The sequence below is a fragment of the Chiloscyllium plagiosum genome, unplaced genomic scaffold, assembly GCF_037043375.1.
Source record: "Chiloscyllium plagiosum isolate Xiang-an unplaced genomic scaffold, Cpla_swu_hap1 HiC_scaffold_19, whole genome shotgun sequence".
Taxonomy (NCBI): Eukaryota; Metazoa; Chordata; class Chondrichthyes; order Orectolobiformes; family Hemiscylliidae; genus Chiloscyllium; species Chiloscyllium plagiosum.
Genome location: NW_028270157.1, coordinates 1,293,566 through 1,316,134, shown reverse-complemented (window position 1 = coordinate 1,316,134; position 22,569 = coordinate 1,293,566).

Sequence of the window (22,569 nt, the reverse complement as noted above, 5' to 3'; positions counted from 1 at the left end):
CCCAGGCTGGGATCCAGTCTCTATGGCAGATCACCCAGGCTAGGATCCAGTCTCTATGGCAGATCACCCAGGCTGGGATCCAGTCTCTATGGCAGATCACCCGGGCTGGGATCCAGTCTCTATGGCAGATCACCCAGGCTGGGATCTAGGTCATCCTTCTCCCTGATCCTCCTCCAGCACCTTCACAATTTCTGAGACAGATTGGCCTCCCCCATCAGCCAGTGCTGAGTCCGTGGAGATGATGTCCAAAGTAGATGTCCATTTCTGTGACATTCTGTGACCAATCAGTGACCAGTGGTGTACCTCAGGGATCAGTGTTGGGACTGCAATTATTTACAATTTATAGAGATGATTTGGAGTTGGGGACCACGTGTAGTGTGTCAAAGTTTGCAGATGACACTAAGATGAGTGGCCCAGCAAAGTGTGCAGAGGACTGTGATACTTTGCAGAGGAACATAAGTACATTGAGTGAGTGGGCAAAGGTCTGACAGATGGAATACAATGTTAAATGTGAAGTCATACAATTTGATTGGTGTAACAGTAAAAAGGATTATTACTTGAACGGTAAAAAGTTGCAGCATGCTGATTTGCAGAGGGACCTGGGTGTCCTTGTGCATGAATCGCTGTGGGTTGGTCTGAGGGTACAAGTGATTAGGAAGGTGAATGGAATTTTGTCTTTCATTGCTCAAGGGATTGAGTTTAAAAGCAAAGAGGCAATGTTACATCTGTACAGGGTACTGGTGAGGCCATACCTGGAGTGCTGTGTGCAGTTTTTGTCTCCTTACTTCAGAAAGGATGCACTGACATTGGAGGAGGTGCAGAGGAGTTTCACCAGGTTGATTCCGGAGTTGAGGGGGTTGGTTTATGAACAGAGACTGAGTAGACTGGAATTAATTTCATTGGAATTCATACGAATGAGCGGGGAATCTTATAGAAACAGAAAAATTATGAAGGGAGTAGATAGGATAGTAGTAGAGAGGATGTTTCCACTGGCAGGTGAAGCTTGGACAAGACGGCATAGCCTCAAGATTAGAGGGAGCAGATTTTGGACTGAACTGAGAAGGAACTTCTTCACCCAGAGGGTGACTCTGTGGAATTTCTTGCCCAGTGAAGTCGTTGATGCTATTTCAGTAAAAGGTTTTAGAGCCAAGGTAGACTTTTTTTGAACAATAAAGGAATTAGAGATACAATGAGAGCGTGGGTAAGTGGATTTAAATGCACAAAAAGATCAGCTGTGATCTTATTGAATAGTGGAGCAGTATCGAAGGGCCGGATGGCCTACTCCTGCTCCGAGTTCTGATGTTCTCCTGTCTCACTGCTGTATCATAGCATCAACAGCCTGATAATTAACACTAATAATCCAAATGGTGGGAAAAGTGATCTTGGAGAATCTTCACCTGCAGTGGTTTATTCACTGAAGTGACAGTCCTGACGGTTACCCAGACAATGTCTGAGCACAGACAATAATTCCCAGCAAACAGGATCTGGCGATACAATCCAATGAAAGCAGGTCCCACCAACATCTCCACCTGCATCCTCCCACTGGGCTCCTGCTGCTGTCTGGTATCATACACGAGCTGAACAATTCCGAACTCGGTATAATTACAGCTTTTCCTGAAAGCTCATTTATCTTGTCACTAATTAACAAATTGAGAAATGGTGTAAATCCAGGAGAGTCACCCCCATTAAATCTAACACTGGGTATACCCTTCCTCGTTAGTGTACCCAATCACCAATACCATCGCAGATTAAACCATGAAGAATGAGGTTAATCAAAAGGTATAACAACATGACCTCAGTGAGACAGCACTGCAATGGGGTGGACCAGCACAGAGTTACATTCCACTGAAAACTACAGCCCAGATCCACAGGCTCCCCTGAAAGTTAATTTGATCACAGAGGAGAGGGGGGTATGACAGTGATCTGTTTCCTCTGGAGTCCCCACACAGTTTTATTGAAGTATTTAAGATGCTGAAAGGTTTTGATTTACCAGTGGGTATGGGAAACCCAGAATTATGTAAATGAGGCAGGAGCAGCACCGCCCCCTCCCATTGGAACGTTGGTGATTGGTGCCTGTAAATCCAATAAACATGACCAGTCAAGCTTTAACCTTGTAAATTCCAAACTCTTTCATCGCAAAGTAAGTGAAGATTGTTAGACCATGGTGGATGAACCTTTACTGATTGTATAGGGAGGAGACGGGGTGGGGGGGTGGGGGGGGGGAGGGGAAAGGAGGGGGGGGGGAGGGGAAAGGAGGAGGGAGGGAGGGAGGGGGAGGGAAGGAGTTTGGGGTGGGAAAGGGTGAGGATGGGGCAGGAGGGGAGGTGTAGGGGTGGGGTGGAGGGAGTGGGGAAGGGGGGTAAGGGAGGGGGATGGGGGTGAGGCAGAGGGGAAGAGGTGGGGAAGGATGAGGGTGAGGCAGGAGGGTAAGGGGGTATGAGGGAGTGGGGCAGAGGGGGAGGGTGTGGGGGAGGGGTAGATCAGTCAACTGTCTCTGACTGAGAGGGCAGCCGAATGGCCTCCTATCCCTGTTTTCATGATCAGTAACACCATCTGCATCATGAGCGTCTACAGGGAAACACGGAGATGATCCCTGTGACTGTATTAGAGTGAGGGTTTGATCCCCAGACCCCTGGCCTATCCTTCAGTCCCTGTGAGCACCTCACTATCTGGCTCAGCGAGACAGAAAGCAGCAACAGCAGCTGGACATACACTGGAGATTCCAACATTCAACATCACACCGCCCCTCACCCCTCACCCTCCCACACACTCCCCCACCCCTCACCCTCCCACACACTCCCACCCACTCCCACCCGTCCCCCACACTCTCCAACCACCCCCACCCCTCCCACACTCTCCCACCCATCCCCCACACTCTCCACCCACCCCACACCCCTCCCACACTCTCCCCCACCCCTCACACCTCCCACACTCTCCCCCACTCCTTACCCTTCCCACACTCTCCCACCCGTCCCCCACACTGTCCCAGCATCCCCACTCCCCACACTCTCCCACCATCCCTCACACCCCGACACTCTCCCACATCATTCCCCAATCTCTCATTTTTAGTATAACTCATAGACAAATACAAACTACAAACAGAGACAAAGACTGCTGGAGAAACTCAGCAGGTCTGGCAGCATCTGGGGAAAGAGAAAGAGAATTAATGTATCAGTGACTCTTCTTCAGAATGGATGGAATCTGGGTAAAGGGGTATCGATGGTCCAGAGCTGGGATGGAGTAAGTGGAAAGACAGAGATAGAGCACTCCCCCCCCCCCCCCCCCCCCCCCCCACCATATCTCCATCTCTCGGCTAACTCTTTCCCTCCACCCCCACCCTGCCTTCAGCATAGATACCCCCTTTACCCAGCAACCATCTGTTCTGAAGAAGAGTCACTGGATTTGAAACATTAACTCTCTTTCTTTTTCCCCAAATGCTGCCAGACCTGCTGAGTTTCTCCAACAACTGCTGTGTACATACTGTCACAAGCAAAGGTTGAGGAAGCTCTGTATGTGCTGTACTCCTCCACTAACACCCTGGAGACAGAACACCCCGAGGCCCTGTTTATTGTAACTGGTGACTTCAGTCAGCCTAAGGAAGGTGTTTCCCAGGTACCACCAGAACATTACCTGCCTCACCAGGGGCCTGAAAATTTTAGACCACCACTACATCACTGTGAAAGATACCTATCGCTCTATCCCCCGCCCTCATTTCTCTGACCACAATGCTGTGTTTCCTCCCCTGGCTTACAGGCAGAAGATCACTCAGGAGACACTGCGCCAGTGCTGGTCGGAGGAGGCAGAGGGTCAACTCCGGGGCTGTCTGGAATCGGCTGACTGGGCCGTGTTCAAACAGGCCGCAGGTACCTTGGACAAGTGCGCCACCACCATCACAGACTTTATCAGCAAGTGTATGGAGGGCTGCATACCGAGGAAGTCAATCCGGGTGTTTCCCAACAGGAAACCCTGGATGAATCAGGACATACAGAACCTGCTAAAAACCAGGCGTGAGGCCTTCAGATCAGGAGACCCACTCAAGTATAAGGAATCCAAGTATGACCTTCACAGTGCCATTAAGACAGCCAAGGACCAATACCGATCCAAACTAGAGACCCAGACAGACACCCGGAGACTATAGCAAGGACTGAATGACATCGCAGGTTCTAAAAAGAGACAGTGCAAGATAGTAGACGATGACACACCCCTCCCAGATCGTCTCAACGCCTTCTACACTCGCTTTGAGCAGGATCTCAGCAGAGAGGTAACACCTATTGCGACACGTCCTGACGATCCTATCCCAACAGTCACTGCATCAGAGTCAGATCAGTTTTCCTTCGTGTGAATCCAAGGAAAGCGATGGGATTAGATGGAGTACCAAGCCGTGCACTCAGAGCATGTGCAGGTCAACTGGCAGATGTCTTCTCAGACATCTTCACCCTCTCCCTGCAGCAGGCCACTGTCCCTGCCTGTTTCAAGAGGCCAACATCATCCCTGTGCCTAAGAAGGCTCATGCCTCAATGACTGCCGCCCAGTGGCCCTAACTTCGGTGTCATGAAGTGCTTTGAAAAGCTGGTCATGGCATTAATCAACTCCAGCCTCTCCACTACTCTTGACCCACTCCAATTTGCCAACATTACCATGTCAGATGCCATATCACTGGCCCCTCACCCCTCCCCAGAACATTTTGACACCAAGAACAGCTACATAAGAATCCTACTCATTGGCAACAGTTCAGCCTTCAGCAGTGTTATCCCCTCGAGGCTGATTACTAAACTCAGTGATCTCGGACTAAGCCCCACTCTCTGCAACTGGATCCTCAGTTTCCTAACCACAGGCCACAATCAGTGAAGGCTGGGGACAATATTTCATCGTCATTAACACTCAACACTGGAGCCCTCAGGGATGCGTACTTAGCCCCCCTACTGTACTCACTGTATACTCATGACTGCATCGTCAAATACCAGACTAATGCCATTTACAAGTTCACTGATGACACCACCATAGTCAGTCGAATCTCAGATGGCGATGAAACAGACTACAGATGGGAGGTGGAAGACGTGGAAAAATGGTGCACTGAGAACAACCCAGCTCTCAATGCCGGCAAAACCAAGGAACATATTATTGACTTTCGGCGGCATGTTACTCATGCTCCCCTTCACATTAACAGCACAGAAGTGGAACGAGTGGAGAGTGTCAAGCTCCTGGGAGTGGTCATCCACAACAAGCTTTCTTGGACTTTTCATGTGGACGCACTGGTTACAAAGGCCCAACAACGTCTCTTCTTCCTCAGGCAGCTGAGGAAATTTGGCACGACGGCGAATACCCTTGCCAACTTTTATAGGTGCGCCATCGAGAGCATTCTGTCTGGATGTATCACTACCTGGTATGGCAACTGTACCATTCAAGATCAGAGCTGAAAAATGTGTTGCTGGAAAAGCGCAGCAGGTCAGGCAGCATCCAAGGAGCAGGAGAATCGACGTTTCAGGCATAAGCCCTTCTTCAGGAATGAGGAGGGTGTGCCAAGCAAGCGAAGATAAAAGGTAGGGAGGAAGGACTTGGGGGAGGGGCATTGGGAATGCGATAGGTGGAGGGAGGTTAAGGTGAGGGTGATAAGCCAGAGAGGGGGTAGGGGGGCGGAGAGGTCGGGAAGAAGATTGCAGGTCAAGAAGGTGGTGCTGAGTTCGAGGGTTGGGACTGATATAAGGTGGGGGGAGGGGAAATGAGGAAGCTGGAGAAATCTGCATTCATCCCTTGTGGTTGGAGGGTTCCTAGGCGGAACCCCCTCTCTGGCCCATCACCCTCACCTTAACCTCCTTCCACCTATTGCATTTCCAACGCCCCTCCCCCAAGTCCCTCCTCCCTACCTTTTATCTTAGCCTGCTGGACACACTTCCCTCATTCCTGAAGAAGGGCTTTTGCACGAAACGTCGATTCTCCTGCTCCTTGGATGCTGCCTGACCTGCTGCGCTTTTCCAGCAACACATTTTTCAGCTCTGATCTCCAGCATCTGCAGTCCTCACTTTCTCCCATTCAAGATCGGAGACAGTTACAGAGAGTGGTGAACTCAGCCCGGACAATCACAAAGGCCAACCTCCCATCTATAGAATCCATCTACCAGGCCCGCTGTCAAGGAAAGGCCGCCAGCATTCTCAAAGATCCATCCCACCCTGGCAATGTTTTTCTACAACCTCTACCATCAGGGGGAAGGTACAGAAGCCTGAACACATGCACCAGCCAGTTTCAAAACAGTTTCTACCCTCCTGTTGTTAGAATACTGAATGGACTCGCAAACTTTTAACATTCACCTGTACCTGTGTTTTTGTTTTTGCTGCTGTCTACCAATTATTTACTATCTATGCTACTTAACTCTGTGATCTGCCTGTATCACTCGCAAGGCGGCACATGTGGCAATATATTCAGTTCAGTTCAATTCAGTGTTTTTGTGTTAGAATTCCAGCATCCGCAGTTCTTTGTTTTACTCTAATGTACAAACAAAACTCCGATAAAAGGTAATTATGTCATTCTCACATGAACTTTGTACCAGGTCTCATTCACAGTCTCCTGGAGTTAATGATTTAATTTTTAATTGCTGTTTAATTGAGAAAACATCAGCATGAGTGTCATTGGGGATTCAGTCTCCCCAATTGAACAGGTTTGATACAGCTGTCGTGGGAGAGACTAGGACAGAAGGCAGTTTAAACATCACTGTCTTCATTTTAAGAGACATAAAGAGAAATGTATTCTCTCTGATGGTTGTTAGTCTTTGTTGCTCTCTTCTCTGGAGAGCTGTGGAAGTTGGGTCATTGACTATATTGACTCTATTTGTCATTGGGGACAGAGTGACGGAGTAGTAATGTCACTGAGTTAATAATCCTGAGGCCCACACTAATAACCTGTGGAACATGTTCAAATCCCATCACAGTCACATCACACCCACACTCTCCCACTGTTCCCCACCCTCCACAAAACCTTTAGTGAAGGAAATTTGCCATCTTTGACCAGACTGGTCTACATGTGACTCCAGACTCACAGCAATGTGGGTGACTCTTAACTGCCCCCTAAAATGGCCCCAGCAAGTCACTCAGAGAAAGGGACAATGAAGGGAGGGTAACAAATTCTGGCCTTGTCAGTGACAGTCACACACCCCCTCAAGACTAAACATAGAAATCAGATGCAGGAGTAGGCCATTCGGCCCTTCGAGCCAGCACCACCATTCATTATGATTATGGCCGATCATGCAATCTCAGTATCCCACTCCCGCTCTCTCCCCATACCCATGATGCCACAAGGACAACGTCCAGCTCCCTCTTGAATATATCCATTGAACTGGCCCCAACAGCTTCCTGTGGGAGGGAATTCCACAACTTCACAACTCTCTGGGTGAAGAAATCCTTCCGCATCTCAGTCTGAATGGCTTACCCCTAAAGGAACAAAAGACTGAGTTTGAGAGATTGTTAGGACTGGGTCAGGCAGGAAGTGGAGCTGAGACCATACCCATAGCCGCCGTGATAAAGTGATGGAACAGGCTCGAGGGGCTGAATGGCCTTGTCTTATAAATTTCTATTGTTTTAAACAAATTCTATTTTCAGCAGATTTCTGATATTCCATTTGCTTTGTTTCACTGATATGTACAAAGATTTATTTTTGTCAAAACAGTTTGCCAAGAGAATAGGAAATATGGTAGCTGACCTTTATGTAGTCCGTAACTGATATTTTGTTAATTGTTTTTAAAATGTGATTATGTTTATTTCTCTGTGTGTGCATGTGTATGTGTGTGTGTGTATGCATCTGTGGATATGTGTGTGTATCTGTGAGTGTGTCTATGTGTGTCAGTGTGTCTCTGTATGTGTCTGTGTATGTGCATCTGTGAGTGTGTATGTCCTCTTGCAACATGTTTGAGGTGAGGGATGGCATGGACGTCCCTGCTGAAAACACTTGCAGGAAGTGCACCCATCTCCAGCTCCTCCAAGACCGTGTTAGGGAACTGGAGCTGGAGTTGGATGAACTTAGGATCATTCGGGAGGCAGAGGGGGTCATAGATCGGATCTTTAGGGAAGTAGTAACTCCAAAGATGGCAGATAGATGGGTGACAGTGAGGGGGACTGGGAAGAAGCAGCCAGTGCAGGGACCCCCTGCGGCCGTTCCCCTCAAGAACAAGTATACCGTTTTGGATACTTGTGGGGGGGGGGACTTACCAGGGGTAAGTAACGGGGCTCAGGTCTCTGGCACGGAGCCTGTCCCCGTTACTCAGAAGGGAAGGGTGGAGAAGAGCAGAGCAATAGTAATTGGGGACTCGATAGTTCGGGGCACAGATAGGAGGTTTTGTGGGAACGAGAGAGACTCACGTTTGGTATGTTGCCTCCCAGGTGCAAGGGTACGTGATGTCTCTGTTCGTGTTTTCCGGGTCCTGGAAGGGGAGGGGGAGCAGCCCGAAGTCGTGGTCCATATTGGCACTAATGACATAGGTAGGAGGAGCGCTGAGGATGTTAGGCAGGCTTTCAGGGAGCTAGGTTGGAAGCTCAGAGTTAGAACAAACAGAGTTGTTGTCTCTGGTTTGTTACCCGTGCCACGTGATAGAGAGTTGAGGAATAGGGAGAGAGAACAGTTAAATGCGTGGCTACAGGGATGGTGCAGGAGGGAGGGATTCCGGTATTTGGATAACTGGGCTTCTTTCTGGGGAAGGTGGGACCTCTATAAACAGGATGGTCTACACCTGAACCTGAGGGGCACCAGTATCCTTGGGGGGAGGTTTGCTAGTGCTCTTGGGGGTGGTTTAAACTAACTCTGCAGGGGCATGGGAACCCAGACTGTAGCTTTAGGGTGCAGGACCTGGAGTGTAGGGAGGTTAGGAACATGGCATCAATTTCAAAGGAGGGTGCCTTTGAACAGGAAAGTGGTTTGAAGTGTGTATACTTCAATGCAAGAAGTATACGAAATAAGGTAGGTGAACTTGCAGCGTGGGTTGGTACCTGGGACTTCGATGTTGTGGCTATTACGGAGACATGGGTAGAACAGGGACAGGATTGGCTGTTGCAGGTTCCAGGGTTTAAATGTTTTAGTAGGGTCAGAGGTGGGGGTAAAAGAGGGGGAGGTGTGGCATTGCTTGTCAAAGATAGTATTACAGCTGTGGAAAGGACGATGGATGAAGACTCGCCATCTGAGGTAGTTTGGGCTGAGGTTAGGAATAGGAAAGGTGAGGTCACCCTGTTAGGAGTTTTTTACAGGCCTCCTAATAGTCCTAGAAACGTAGAAGAAAGGATTGCGAGGATGATTCAAGAGAAGAGTGAAAGTAATAGGGTGGTTGTTATGGGGGACTTTAACTTTCCTGATATTGATTGGGAAAGCTATAGCTCAAGTTCGTTAGATGGGTCAGTGTTTGTCCAATGTGTGCAGGAGGGTTTCCTGACACAATATGTAGATAGGCCAACAAGAGGTGAGGCCATACTGGATTTGGTTCTGGGTAATGAACCAGGCCAGGTGTTAGAATTAGAGGTAGGTGAGCACTTTGGGGACAGTGACCATAATTCGGTGACCTTTACTCGAGTGATGGAGAGGGATAAGTGTGCACTACAGGGCAAGAGTTATAGATGGGGGCAGGGAAATTATGATGCTGTGAGGCATGACTTAGGATGTGTGGCCTGGAAAAGTAAGCTTCAAGGCAAGGGTGTAATTGATATGTGGAGCTTGTTCAAGGAGCAACTATTGAGTGTCCTTGATAAGTATGTGCCCGTCAGGCAGGGAGGAAAGGGTCGTGTGAGGGAGCCGTGGTTTAATAAGGAATTGGAATCCCTTGTTAAATGGAAGAGGGTGGCCTATGTAAAGATGAGGCGTGAAGGTTCAATTGGGGCGATTGAGAGTTATAAGGTAGCCAGGAAGGACCTGAAGAGAGAGCTAAGAGCAGCAAGGAGGGGACATGAAAGGTCCTTACTTGGTAGGATTAGGGAAAACCCTAAGGCTTTCTATAGGTATGTCAGGAATAAAAGAATGACTAGGGTAGGAATAGGTCCAGTCAAGGATAGTAGTGGGAAGTTGCGTGTGGAGGCTGAAGAGATTGGGGAGACACTGAATGAATACTTTTCGTCAGTATTCAATCAGGAACAGGACATTGTTGTCAATGTGAGTACTGAGTCACAATTAAGTAGAATGGATGGCTTTGAGGTATGTAGAGAAGAGGTGTTGGAAATTCTGGAAAGGGTGAAAATAGATAAGTCCCCTGGGCCTGATGGCATTTATCCTAGGATTCTCTGGGAAGCAAGGGAGGAGATTGCAGAGCCATTGGCCTTGATTTTTATGTCCTCGTTGTCTACAGGAGTAGTGCCAGAAGATTGGAGGCTAGCAAATGTGGTTCCCTTGTTCAAGAAGGGGAGTAGGGATAGCCCTAGTAACTATAGGCCGGTGAGTCTCACTTCTGTTGTGGGCAAAATCTTAGAGAGAATTGTAAGGGATAGGATTTATGAACATCTGGATAGGAATAATGTGATCAAGGATAGTCAGCATGGTTTTGTGAAGGGCAGGTCGTGCCTCACAAACCTTATTGAATTCTTTGAGAAGGTGACTAAGGAGGTGGACGAGGGGAAAGCAGTAGATGTGGTGTATATGGATTTTAGTAAGGCGTTTGATAAGGTTCCCCATGGTAGACTACTGCAAAAAATACGGAGGTATGGCATTGAGGGTGAGTTGGAGGTTTGGATTAGGAGTTGGCTGGCTGGAAGAAGACAGAGGGTAGTAGTTGATGGCAAAGGTTCATCTTGGAGTGCCGTCACTAGCGGTGTTCCGCAAGGATCTGTTTTGGGACCATTGCTGTTTGTCATTTTTATAAATGACCTGGAGGAGGGGTTAGAAGGTTGGGTGAGCAAGTTTGCAGATAATACGAAAGTCGGAGGAGTTGTTGACAGTGAGGAAGGATGTGGCAGGTTACAACTGGATATAGATAAGCTGCAGAACTGGGCAGAAAGGTGGCAAATGGAGTTCAATGTAGCTAAGTGTGAGGTGATTCACTTTGGTAAGAGTAATAAAAAGATGGGGTACTGGGCTAACGGTCGGATACTTGGTAGTGTGGATGAGCAGAGGGATCTTGGTGTCCATGTACACAGATCTTTGAAAGTTGCCACCCAGGTAAATAGTGCGGTGAAGAAGGCATATGGCGTACTGGCTTTTATTGGTAGAGGAATTGAGTTCCGGAGCCCTGAGGTCATGTTGCAGTTGTATAAGACTCTGGTGCGGCCACATCTGGAGTATTGTGTGCAGTTTTGGTCGCCATACTATAGGAAGGATGTGGAGGCACTGGAACGGGTGCACAGGAGGTTTACCAGGATGTTGAAATCTTCGAGGAGAAAGTGAGGTCTGCAGATGCTGGAGATCAAAGTTGAAACTTTATTGCTGGAACAGCACAGCAGGTCAGGCAGCATCCAGGGAACAGGAGATTCGACGTTTCGGGCACAGGCCCTTCTTCAGGAATGTGGGCCTGTGCCCAAAACGTCGAATCTCCTGTTCCCTGGATGCTGCCTGACCTGCTGTGCTGTTCCAGCAATAAAGTTTCAACTTACCAGGATGTTGCCTGGTATGGTAGAAAGATCGTATGAGGAAAGGCTGAGGCACTTGGGGTTGTTTTCATTGGAGAAAAGAAGGTTTAGGGGTGACTTGATAGAGGTGTATAAGATGATTAGGGGTTTAGATAGGGTCGACAGTGAGAATCTTTTTCCTCGTATGGAGACAGCTATTACAAGGGGGCATAGCTTTAAATTAAGGGGGGGTAGGTATAGGACAGATGTTAGGGGTAGGTTCTTTACTCAGCGAGTCGTGAGTTCATGGAATGCCCTGCCAGTAGCAGTGGTGTACTCTCCCTCATTATGGGCATTTAAGCGGGCATTGGATAGGCATATGGAGGATAGTGGGCTAGTGTAGGTTAGGTGGGCTTGGATCGGCGCAACATTGAGGGCCGAAGGGCCTGTACTGCGCTGTATTCTTCTATGTTCTATGTTCTATGTTCTATATATCTGTGTGTGCGTGTCTGTATCTGTCTGTGTCTGTGTGTGACTGTCTCTATTGTCTGTGTGTGTGTGTGCATCTGTATCTGTGTGTGTGTGTCTATGTGTCTGTGTGTGTGCGTTTATGTCTCTGTGTGTCTGTGCCTATGTCTCTGTGTGTGTGTGCGCGTCTGTGTCTGTGTGTGTGTGCGCGCGCGCGCGTGCACTGGTATCTGTGTCTATGTGTGTACCTGTGGTCTGTGTGTGTTTGTTTGTCTGTGTGTGTGTCTATGTATGTCAGTGTCTATGTGTGTGCGTTTGCATCTGTGTCTGTGTGTGTTTATCTGTGCACGTGTGTGTGTGTGTCCAGGTGTCTGTGTGTATGTGCATCTGTATCTGTGCATGTGTGCATCTGTATCTATGTGTCTGTGTGTGTGCCTGTGCCTATGTATGTGTGTCTGTATCTGTGTGTCTGTGTCTATATATCTGTGTGTTTGTTTCTGTGTGTCTGTGTCTCTCTGTGTGTCTGTGTCTCTGTGTGTGTCTATGTCTCTGTGTGTGTGTCTGTATTTGTGTGTGTCTGTGCTTATCTGTATCTGTGTGTGTCTGGATCTCTGTGTGTGCATGTGTATCTGCGTATATTTGTGTCTATGTGCCTGTGTGTGTGCCTGTGTCTGTGTGTCTGTGTGTGTCTGTATCTGTGTGTGTGTCTGTGTGACTGAGAGTATGTGTGTATGTGTGTGTGTGTCTGTGTTTGTGTCCGTGTCTGTGTGTGTGTCTGTGTGTGTATGTGTGTGTCTGTATCTGAGACTGTGTGTGTATCTGTGTGTGTGGGGGACTGTGTGCATGTTGTGTGTGAGGGGGGTCTGTGTGTGTGTGTCTGTGTGAGTGTGTGTGGCACTGTGTGTGTCTGTGTGTGTGAGTCTGTGAGTGTGGGACTGTGTGTGTCTGTGTGTGTCTGTGTGTGGGACTGTGTGTGTCTGTGTATGTGTGTGTCTGTGTTTGTGGGACTGTGTGTGTCTATGTGTGTGTGTGTCTGTTTGTGTGGACTGTGTGTGTGTCTGTGTGTGGGACTGTGTGTGTCTGTGTATGTTTGTGTCTGTGTGTGTCTATGTCTGTGTATGTGTGTGTCTGTGTGCGTAGGACTGTGTGTGTGTCTGTGTGTGTGTGTCGATTAGATGCTGCAGCCTGTGAGCTGATGGAATTTCATTGAAAATAATCAATAGCTTTGCCAACACCAGGGATTCACTGAATCTCAAATTACTGTCAAGGCCAGACATTAAAAACCCTTAAAGAAACAATAGGCTGGAGCTCGGACCCAGGTATGAATGCAGCAAGTTCAGGTTGTGATCACACGCTCATTCCTCTATCACCCATTCACCAGGATATTCCTGCAGCTCCATCCAATTAAAGATTTATTTGCTGTTACACCCCAGGAGAGAAATCAGAGGGGCATTAAAAATAAATGTGTTTTTCATTCTCTCTTGTCACGTGTTAATTGCAAAACTGTAAGAGTCAATTGACCAACAGCCAATACGTCATCCAATCAGATGAGTCATGAATTTGTCTGCTCTCTGATTTGAGGAGGAAGGTGGGCGTGGTGATGGTGATGGTTTCAGGGAGCCAATGGCAGGACTATGGAGGAATCGACCAGTCTGACACCTCCCAGAGGAGGTGGCCTCTCGCTTCCTCGATCACAACCCCACCTCTCATCACCCGAATCATCATTTCCAAGACCATCAACAACCTCATCGCCTCGAGAGATCTCCTATCCACAGCCTCCAACCTGATAATTCCCCAACCCCACCCTGTCCGTTTCTGTCTCCTACCCAAGCTCCAGAAACCTGACTGCCCCATTGTCTCTGCCAGCTCCTGCCCCATTGTCTCTGCCAGCTCCTGCCTCACTAAACCCATCGCCTCTTATCTTGAATCGGTTCTTTCCTCTTTGGTCCAGGAATTCCCCACTTACATTCGAGACACCACCCACACCCTCCACCTTCTCTATGACTTTCCATTCCCCAGCTCCCAACACCTCATAATCATGATGGACATCCAGTCTCGCTACACTGTATCCAGCATGGGGAGGGTGTCAAAGCCCTCCAACTCTTCCTCTCCTGCTGATCCAACCAGTCCCACTCCACCAACACTCTCATCCGCTTGGCAGAACTGGTCCTCAGCCTTAACAATTTTTCCTTTGAACCCTCCCATTTCCTATAAACCAGAGGGATGGCCATGGGTACCCCATGGGACCCAGCTATGCCTATCTCTTCATCAGGTACAGGAAATAGTCCATCTTCCGCAACTACACTGGCACCAACCCCCACCTCTTCCTCCTCTACATTGGTGACTCTATCAGTGCCACCTCATGTTCCCAAAAGGAGCTTGAACAGTTCACCCACTTAACCCACACCTTCCACTCTGACCTCAAATTCACCTGAACCATCTCTAACACCTCCCTCCGCTTCCTGAAACTCTCCGTCTCCATCTCAGTCAACCAACTCAGCACCAACATCTATTACAAACCCATCAACTCCCACAGCTATCTCGACTACACCTCATCCCACCTTCATCCCTGCAAAAATGCGATCCCATACTCCCAATTCCTCCGCCTCTGCAGTATCTGCTCCCAGGATGAGCGTTTCCACTCCAGGACACTCCTCCCATAACCTCATCCCAGGTCCAGCCCTCCCTTTCTGCCCCACCCCCTTGACCTGTCCATCTTCCTTCCCACCTATCCACTCCACACTTCCCACTGACCAATCACAATCAACTCCGACCTGCAACCACCTATCGGCTTCTCATCTACTTTCCTCCCAGCCCCACCTCCCTCTTTATTTCTCAGCCCCCTCCCCCTCCCCCGGTCCTGCTGAAAGGTTCTGACCTGAAACGTCGATTCTCCTGCTTCTCTGATGCTGCTTGACCTGCTGTGCTTTTCCAGCTCCACACTTTATCAACTCTGACTCTCCAGCATCTGCAGCCCACCTCCCTGAGGATGGCCAATCAGTGGAGAGATGTATTGCTGACTGCAAAGCCAGAAACCAGGCTGCTCCTCGTTATATTCACCAGGTGTGGGCAGTGCAGGTCTGGAGTCATGTGTAGGCCAGGCCAGGTAAGAGTGGCAGTTCCAAGGGCATCAGTGAACCAGATGGGTTGTACAACAATTGAGAATGGTCATTATATTCTACATATTTGACTGAACTCAAATTTCACTCTCAGTCATGGTAAGATTCAAACCCTTACCATCACAAACCTAGGGTTCTGGATTACTAATCCAGTGACATTACCATAACACCATGGTCCCTGCCCTACAGCAACGTTGACAACTCAGTTACTGAAATGTGACGGTGAGGAAATGAAGCTCAAAATCACAAAATCTTCTCTGTCAGCCCAAGAGGGCAGAAAAGGCCTCAACTTAACATCACATCAGAAAGACAGCAGCTCTGACAATGCAGCACTCCCTCAATACTGACCCTCCAACAGTGCAGCAATCCCTCAGGACTGACCCTTCGACAGTGCAGCACTCCCTCAGCACTGACCCTCCGACAGTTCAGCACTCCCTCAGCACTGACCCTTCAACAGTGCGGCAATCCCTCAGTACTGACCCTTCGACAATGTTGCACTCCCTCAGTACTGACTCCCGTCAGTGCAGCACTCCCTCAGCAATGACGTTCCAATAGTGCAGCACTCCCTTAGCATTGATCCTCTGACAGTGCAGCACTCCCTCAGTACTGACTCTCCAACAATGTGGTACTGACCCTCTGACAGTGCGGCACTCGTGTATGGTGGACCCTCTCATCACTGAGCCATGCGTAACATAAGGATGGAAATTTGCATAGACTAACCGTGACTTTCCAACAAAATGTTAGGTGAGGTTCCTCAGCAAGCAGTTTGTATAAAGCTGGCCCATTCCAGCCTCACGGGAGCTGCCATTTACAAGCTGTCAAGTGTTGAACAAATCAATTACAATGATTTCGCGACCCAATCAGCAAGGACATGGATATTCCACTCTGTACAGCTCTAAAAAGGGCTCCATAGAGGAGTCACCAATTGAAGCTGGTTGTAGTATAAACAGCTGTTCCCACCAGCAATGTATATTCATCAGCTTCTGCAGATGACCATGAAAACTGCAAATTGACAACAGAGCCAGTCCCAGGCCAAGAACCAGAAAGGAGTGATAGCTTGTTCAAGAGTGAAAGCAGTGACTCTGAATGAGGTGATCGCTTGTTCAGGAGTGAATCACAGGGATAAGCCACTGGTGAGAAGGTTTCCCAATTCAGAATGGCTGCTGGTATTTAGATCAGAGCCCCTTCTGTAGGTGATCTGCTCGGAGCCCGGAGCAATCATTCCCTTTCTCAGGAACAACGTTAGCACATAACCTGCATTTATACAGAGACTGTCACAACCTCAAGGCATTCAATAATTATTTCAGAATTTTCACAACACAGAAGGCCACTCAGCCCATTGAGTCTGTGTTAGCTTTCCAAATGAGCAAATGAATCACTGCCAATCTCTAATCCTGTATCTCTGACGCATCTTTTTCAGATAATGATCCAATTCTCTCTTCAAATGAACCTGTCTTCTCCCACACTCTCAGACAGTACATTCCAGACCCTCACCACGTGCTGAGTGAAAACACTGTTCTTCTTGCTGCTAATTACTTTCAATTTGTGTCCCTCCTTCTCAATCCATTTACAAGTGGAGGCTGTTTCTTGCTACTTACTCTGTCCAGAACCCTCCTGTCAGCCTTCTCGTCTCAAGCAAAAATTGTCCGAACATCTCACCTGTACTGACATCGCTATAGAACTTCAACACTAAAGCCTTTCCTGCGGATCTTTTCTGCACTCTCTTTCTAGTACTGACGCCCAGAACCAGACACACTGTTCCAGCCATAACTAAACTTCTGCCTAATATCACTGTGAACATCACCTCCTTGCCCTTATACTCTATGCCCCTGTTAATAAAGCCAAGGACACTGTGTGCTTATTAACTGCTCTTCCCTTGTCCCGTCACCTTCAATGCTCTGTGCACAGATACGCTCAGATCCTTCTGCTCCTGCACTCACTTTAGATTTTACCCTCTATTTTGTTTGATCTGATTTGATTTATTATTGTCCCATGTACCAAGATACAGTGAAAGATAGTGTTTTGTGTGTTAACAGACAAAACATACCTTATGTAAATACATCAGGGTAATAGACCAGAATGCAGAATATAGTGTTACAGGCACTGAGGAGGTGCAGAGGAAGATCAACTCCAATACAAGAAAGGTCCATTTATAAGTTCAAGTTCAACCTGGATAAATACAAAGTGATTCAGTCTGGAAGGTCAAACTTGAATACAGAATACAGGATTCTTGACAGTGTGGAGGATCAGCGGGTTCTTGAATTCCATGGACATAGATCCTCAAAGTTGCCACCCAAGTTGATAGGGTTGTTAGGAAGGCATATGGTACCAGAGGGATTGAGTTTAAGAGCCGCGGGGTTATGCTGCAGCTCTATAGACCCCTGGTTAGACCACACTTGGAATAGCGTGTCCTGTTCTGGTCGCCTCATTATAGGAAGAATGTAGATGCTTCAGAGAGGGTGCAGAGGAGATTTACCAGGATGCTGTCTGGATTGGAGGGCTTCTTCTCTCCAATAAAAACAGCCTCAAGTCCCTCAACCTTTCCTTGTAAGACCTTCCCTCCATACCAGGCAATATCCTAGTAAATCTCCCCCTGAACAATTTCCAAAGTTTCCACATCCTTCCTATAATGCGGTGGCCAGAACTGTACACAATACTTCAAGTGCGGCCACACCAGAGTTTTGTACAGCTGCAGCATGACCTCACAGCTCTGAAACTCAATCCCTCTACCAATAAAAGCTAACACACCGTATGCCTTCTTAACAACCCTATCAATCTGGGAAGCAACTTTCAGGGATCTATGTACATGGACACTGAGATCCCTCTGTTCATCCACACTGCCAAGAATCTTACCATTAGCCCAGTACTCTGTATTCCTGTTACTCCGTCCAAAGTGAATCATCTCACACTTTTCCACATTAAACTTCATTTTCCACCTCGCAGCAGCTTATCCATGTCCCTCTGAAACCTGCAACATCCTTCAGCACTATCCACAACTCCACCAACCTTAGTGTCATTTGCAAATTTACGAACCCATCCTTCTCTGCCCTCAGCTAGGTCATTTATGAACACTTCCCATCATCTGCCACCCTCTGTCTTCTTTCAGCTAGCTAATTTCTGATCCAAACCGCTCCATCACCCTCAATCCCATGCCTCTATATTTTATGCACTAGCCTATCATGGGGAACCTTACCAAATGCCTTACTGAAATCCATGTACACCACACCAACCGCTTTACCCTCATCCACCTGTTTGTTCACCATCTCAAAGAACTCAATAACATTTGTGAGGCATGACCTACCCTTCACAAAACCGTGCTGACTATCTCTCATCAACTTATTCCTCTCTAGATGATTGTAAATCCTATCTCTTATAACCCTTTCCAACACTTTACCCACAACCGAGGTAATGCTCACTGGTCTATAATTACCAGGGTTGTCTCTACTCCCCTTCCTGAAGAAGGGCTTAAGCCCGAAACGTCGATTCTCCTGTTCCTTGGATGCTGCCTGACCTGCTGCGCTTTTCCAGCAACACATTTTCAGCTCTACTCCCCTTCTTGAACAAGGGGACAACATTTGCTATCCTCCAGTCTTCTGGCAGGATTCCTGTAGACAATGACAACATAAAGATCAAAGTCAAAGCCTCTGCAATCTCCTCCCTGGCTTCCCAGAGAATCTGAGGTAAATCCCATCTAGTCCAGGGAACTTATCTCAAACTCCTGGACACTGGACCTACAATTTAGGTTCCATCCCTCTGCTGAGTTAGTTTAAACCTTCTTGCTCTCTGTATTAGATTAGATTAGATTACTTACAGTGTGGAAACAGGCCCTTCGGCCCAACAAGTCCACACCGACCCGCCGAAGCGCAACCCACCCATACCCCTACATTTACCCCTTACCTAACACTACGGGCAACTTAGCATGGCCAATTCACCTGACCTGCACATCTTTGGACTGTGGGAGGAAACCGGAGCACCCGGAGAAAACCCACGCAGACACGGGGAGAACGTGCAAACTCCACACAGTCAGTCGCCTGAGGCGGGAATTGAACCCGGGTCTCTGACGCTGCGAGGCAGCAGTGCTAACCACTGTACCACCGTGCCGCCCACCGTGCACCCAGGTGTTAGACAAGGCTGTCTGAGATTAACCAGCTTGGTACAGAAAGGGTCAGACCAGAGGACAACCCAACACTGGCTTTTCTCTCAAGGAGAGATCTGGCTTAGTGAAGCAGATAGATTGTCGAAGTTTGTTTATTGGAGTGACAGGGAGGTGGTTATCCTCAGTGCTGAGGTGTTAAAAACTGTTAGGTGCATCAAATATCCATCAAGGTGAGAGATTCATTTTAAAAAAAGTACAGACTAAAATTAAATTGCAACAAAATACTAATATATGCTAAACAGAGACAACAGATGATAAAATATGCTGATGTATGTAAATGAGGCTTGTTGCTAAACTTGAACTGTGATTTGCAAAACTTGTCATATACAAAGAAGCTGGTGTCTGTATTTCATACAATAATGACAAGTTGATTGCAAACTCACTTTTATACCTGATTAACAAAACAGGACATGAATGAGAAATGGGTGAAAGTGGGTACTGCAGATGCTGGAGATTAGAGTCAAGCTTAGAGTGGTGCTGGAAAAGCACAGCAGGTCAGGCATCACCCGAGGAATCAGCATCAGGGAGCAGGAAAATCGACGTTTCAGGCAAAGGCCCTTCATCAGGAATGAGGCCGGGAGCCTCGGGGCAGAGAGATAAATGGGAGGAGACTGGGGTTGGGGGGTGGAAGGTACCTTCAGCTACCTTTCCCCAGCCCCACCCCCACCCAGTTATCTCTCCACTCCCGAGGCTCCCGGCCTCATTCCTGATGAAGGGCTTTTGCCTGAAATGTTGATTCTCCTGCTCCTCGGATGCTGCCTTACCTGCTGAGCTTTTCCAGCATCACACTCTCAACATGAATGAGAAATGACAATGTGATTAATTACCATCCAAGGATTCTCAATGAATAATGAGAAAACACAGCAAAATTATTTATTCCTTCATTTGAAAATTGTGTCATATATGAATGAATAAATCTTAGAAATAATGTGTCTCAGTGCACAATAATAATATTCAGCCATTCACAGGTCACCGTGATGGGTAATCCTGCAGAGTGGGAACATTCAGATAGTGTGCTGTTATGCTGCCTGTTAATACTGAAGACATTGGAACTGAGCTGAAACAGCAGTGAGCAGCCCATGGGTCATGGGTACAGAGTCTGTACTACTTGAGAAATAGTGACAATAGTTGTGAATAAAGAACAGGTTCCCACCTTCACTCAGTAGGATTACACCAGGAAACTGGAATTCCCACTGACCCCCAATCACTGCAGTCCTGTCCCAAGATCCTGGGTCACTGCTGATGTGGGGGATTCTGTCAGACAGAGGAAAAACAACCCAACAGTTCAGAGTAATTTTACAACATCCACCCAACTGATGGGAGATATTTTCTCATTGGCAAAAACGGTGTCACAATGGTTAGCATGTAGCCTCACAGCACCAGAGGTTTGGGTTGGATTCCTGCCTCAGCTGACTGGCTGTTTGCACATTCCCCCTGTGTCTGCGTGGGTTTCCTCCGGGTGTTCCAATTTCCTCCCATAGTTCAAAGATGTGCAGGTCAGGTGAATTGGCCATGCTAAATTGTTTCAGGGGTAAATATAGGGTAGGGGAATGGGTCTGGGTGGGTTACTCTTCAGTGGGTCGGTGTGGACTTGTTGGGCCAAAGGGCCTGTTTCCATACTGTTGGGAATCTCATCTAAACATTGCAAAGTCAGCAAGTTATTGATCCACTTGCCTTTGACAGCAATGCTCTGGGGAACCGGCATTGTCCATACAGTCTTATGCACCCAGGTATAATGCCAAAAACCTCTATATTTCTCCCTCCTACAAAAACCTTCTCTGCGTTTTTCTCTCTCTCCACAGATGCTGCCTGACCTGCTGAGTATTTCTAGCATTAAATGTTTTCTAGATTTCTAATATCTGCAGGGTCTTGCTCATATCCTTGATGTTTCTGTCATGTCTCCTCATCTTTTGCTATTTGAAGCTTGGGAATCTCTCTGATAAATCTCCACAGCACTTCCTTCAAGGTCATTATCTCCTCCCTAAAGCTTGGTGCCCAGAACTGTTCACAGAAACTCCAGGTGATGCTCTAACCAGACCTTTCATTCTCACTTTGTAACATCCTGCTGTTCCTAACACTGCTTAGCCAAGTGCTTCCTTCCGTGTTCCCCATCCCAGCATCCACATCACTCCATAAAGAAAGAGAATTGTTGACGATTCATCACAGATTTTTGCAGGGCACTTTGATGACTCAGTACCAGTCCAGACTCTGTCACCTGTCTCTCTTCCCCAGGAATAGAGTCCTACAACATAGAAACAGACCTTTCAGTCCAACTCATCCACGCCGACCATAATCTCAAACTAAACTGCTCCACTTACATGTGTTTGGCTAACCTTCTACTTTCACCAACAGCGTCTAATGAAGAATGCGATCAAATATTTTCTGGACATCCATTTAACTAACATCCTTAAAAGCAACCTCTGTTCATTACTTTCATCATCTCTTCAAAGAGAGCATCAATCATCCATAGATCTCTACTTCAATAAAAGTCTGTGTTAAATGAATTATTTTGGAAATGTTGGCACTGTATAATATTAATTAGATGCACTGGATTTAATTTCTCTTGTTTGCATCACAGATAAATGTAAATTCCTCCCCCACATCCTAAAGCTTTATACAACATCCAATGTTAAACTGATGATTAAGATGCAAATCCCTGCTCTATTGAAATTATTCCTGAAAACTGCTTTCAGTGGGAATTTGCATAAAACAATAACTTTAATACAAAATGCTAAACCTCCAGCTTTCAGATGTAATCATTTTTGTCACAGTTCACTGATTTTCCTGAGGAGAAAGTGAGGACGCAGATGCTGGAGTTCAGAGCTGAAAATGTGTTGCTGGAAAAACGCAGCAGGTCAGGCAGCATCCAAGGAACAGGAGAATCGACGTTTCGGGCATGACCTGCTGCGTTTTCCCAGCAACACATTTTCAGCACTGTTTTTCCTGAGTCCTGTATCGATAGCATTGGCTGGCACATGGGTCTGGACTGGTTAATTGTCCACCCAGCCTTGAGGGGGAATGGGGGGGAATGATTCCCATAGATCACTTTGGGTGACTACCATCTAAGAGCAACCTTTGGAATTAGGAGACAGCAGGCATTCACGAAACTTGGTTCATTGAGTTTGAAAGCTTGTGAGATGATCTGATTCAGAAACTGAACTGGAAGAAAGACTTACATTCATATAGCACCTTTCACAACTTCAGGAATCCCAAAACACTTTACAGCCAAAAAGTTCATTTTGTTGTGCATTTGTTGGTGCAACGTTATAAATGTGGCAGCCACTTTGCAGTCAGAAAGTTCCCACCTCAGCAATGTGATAGTAAG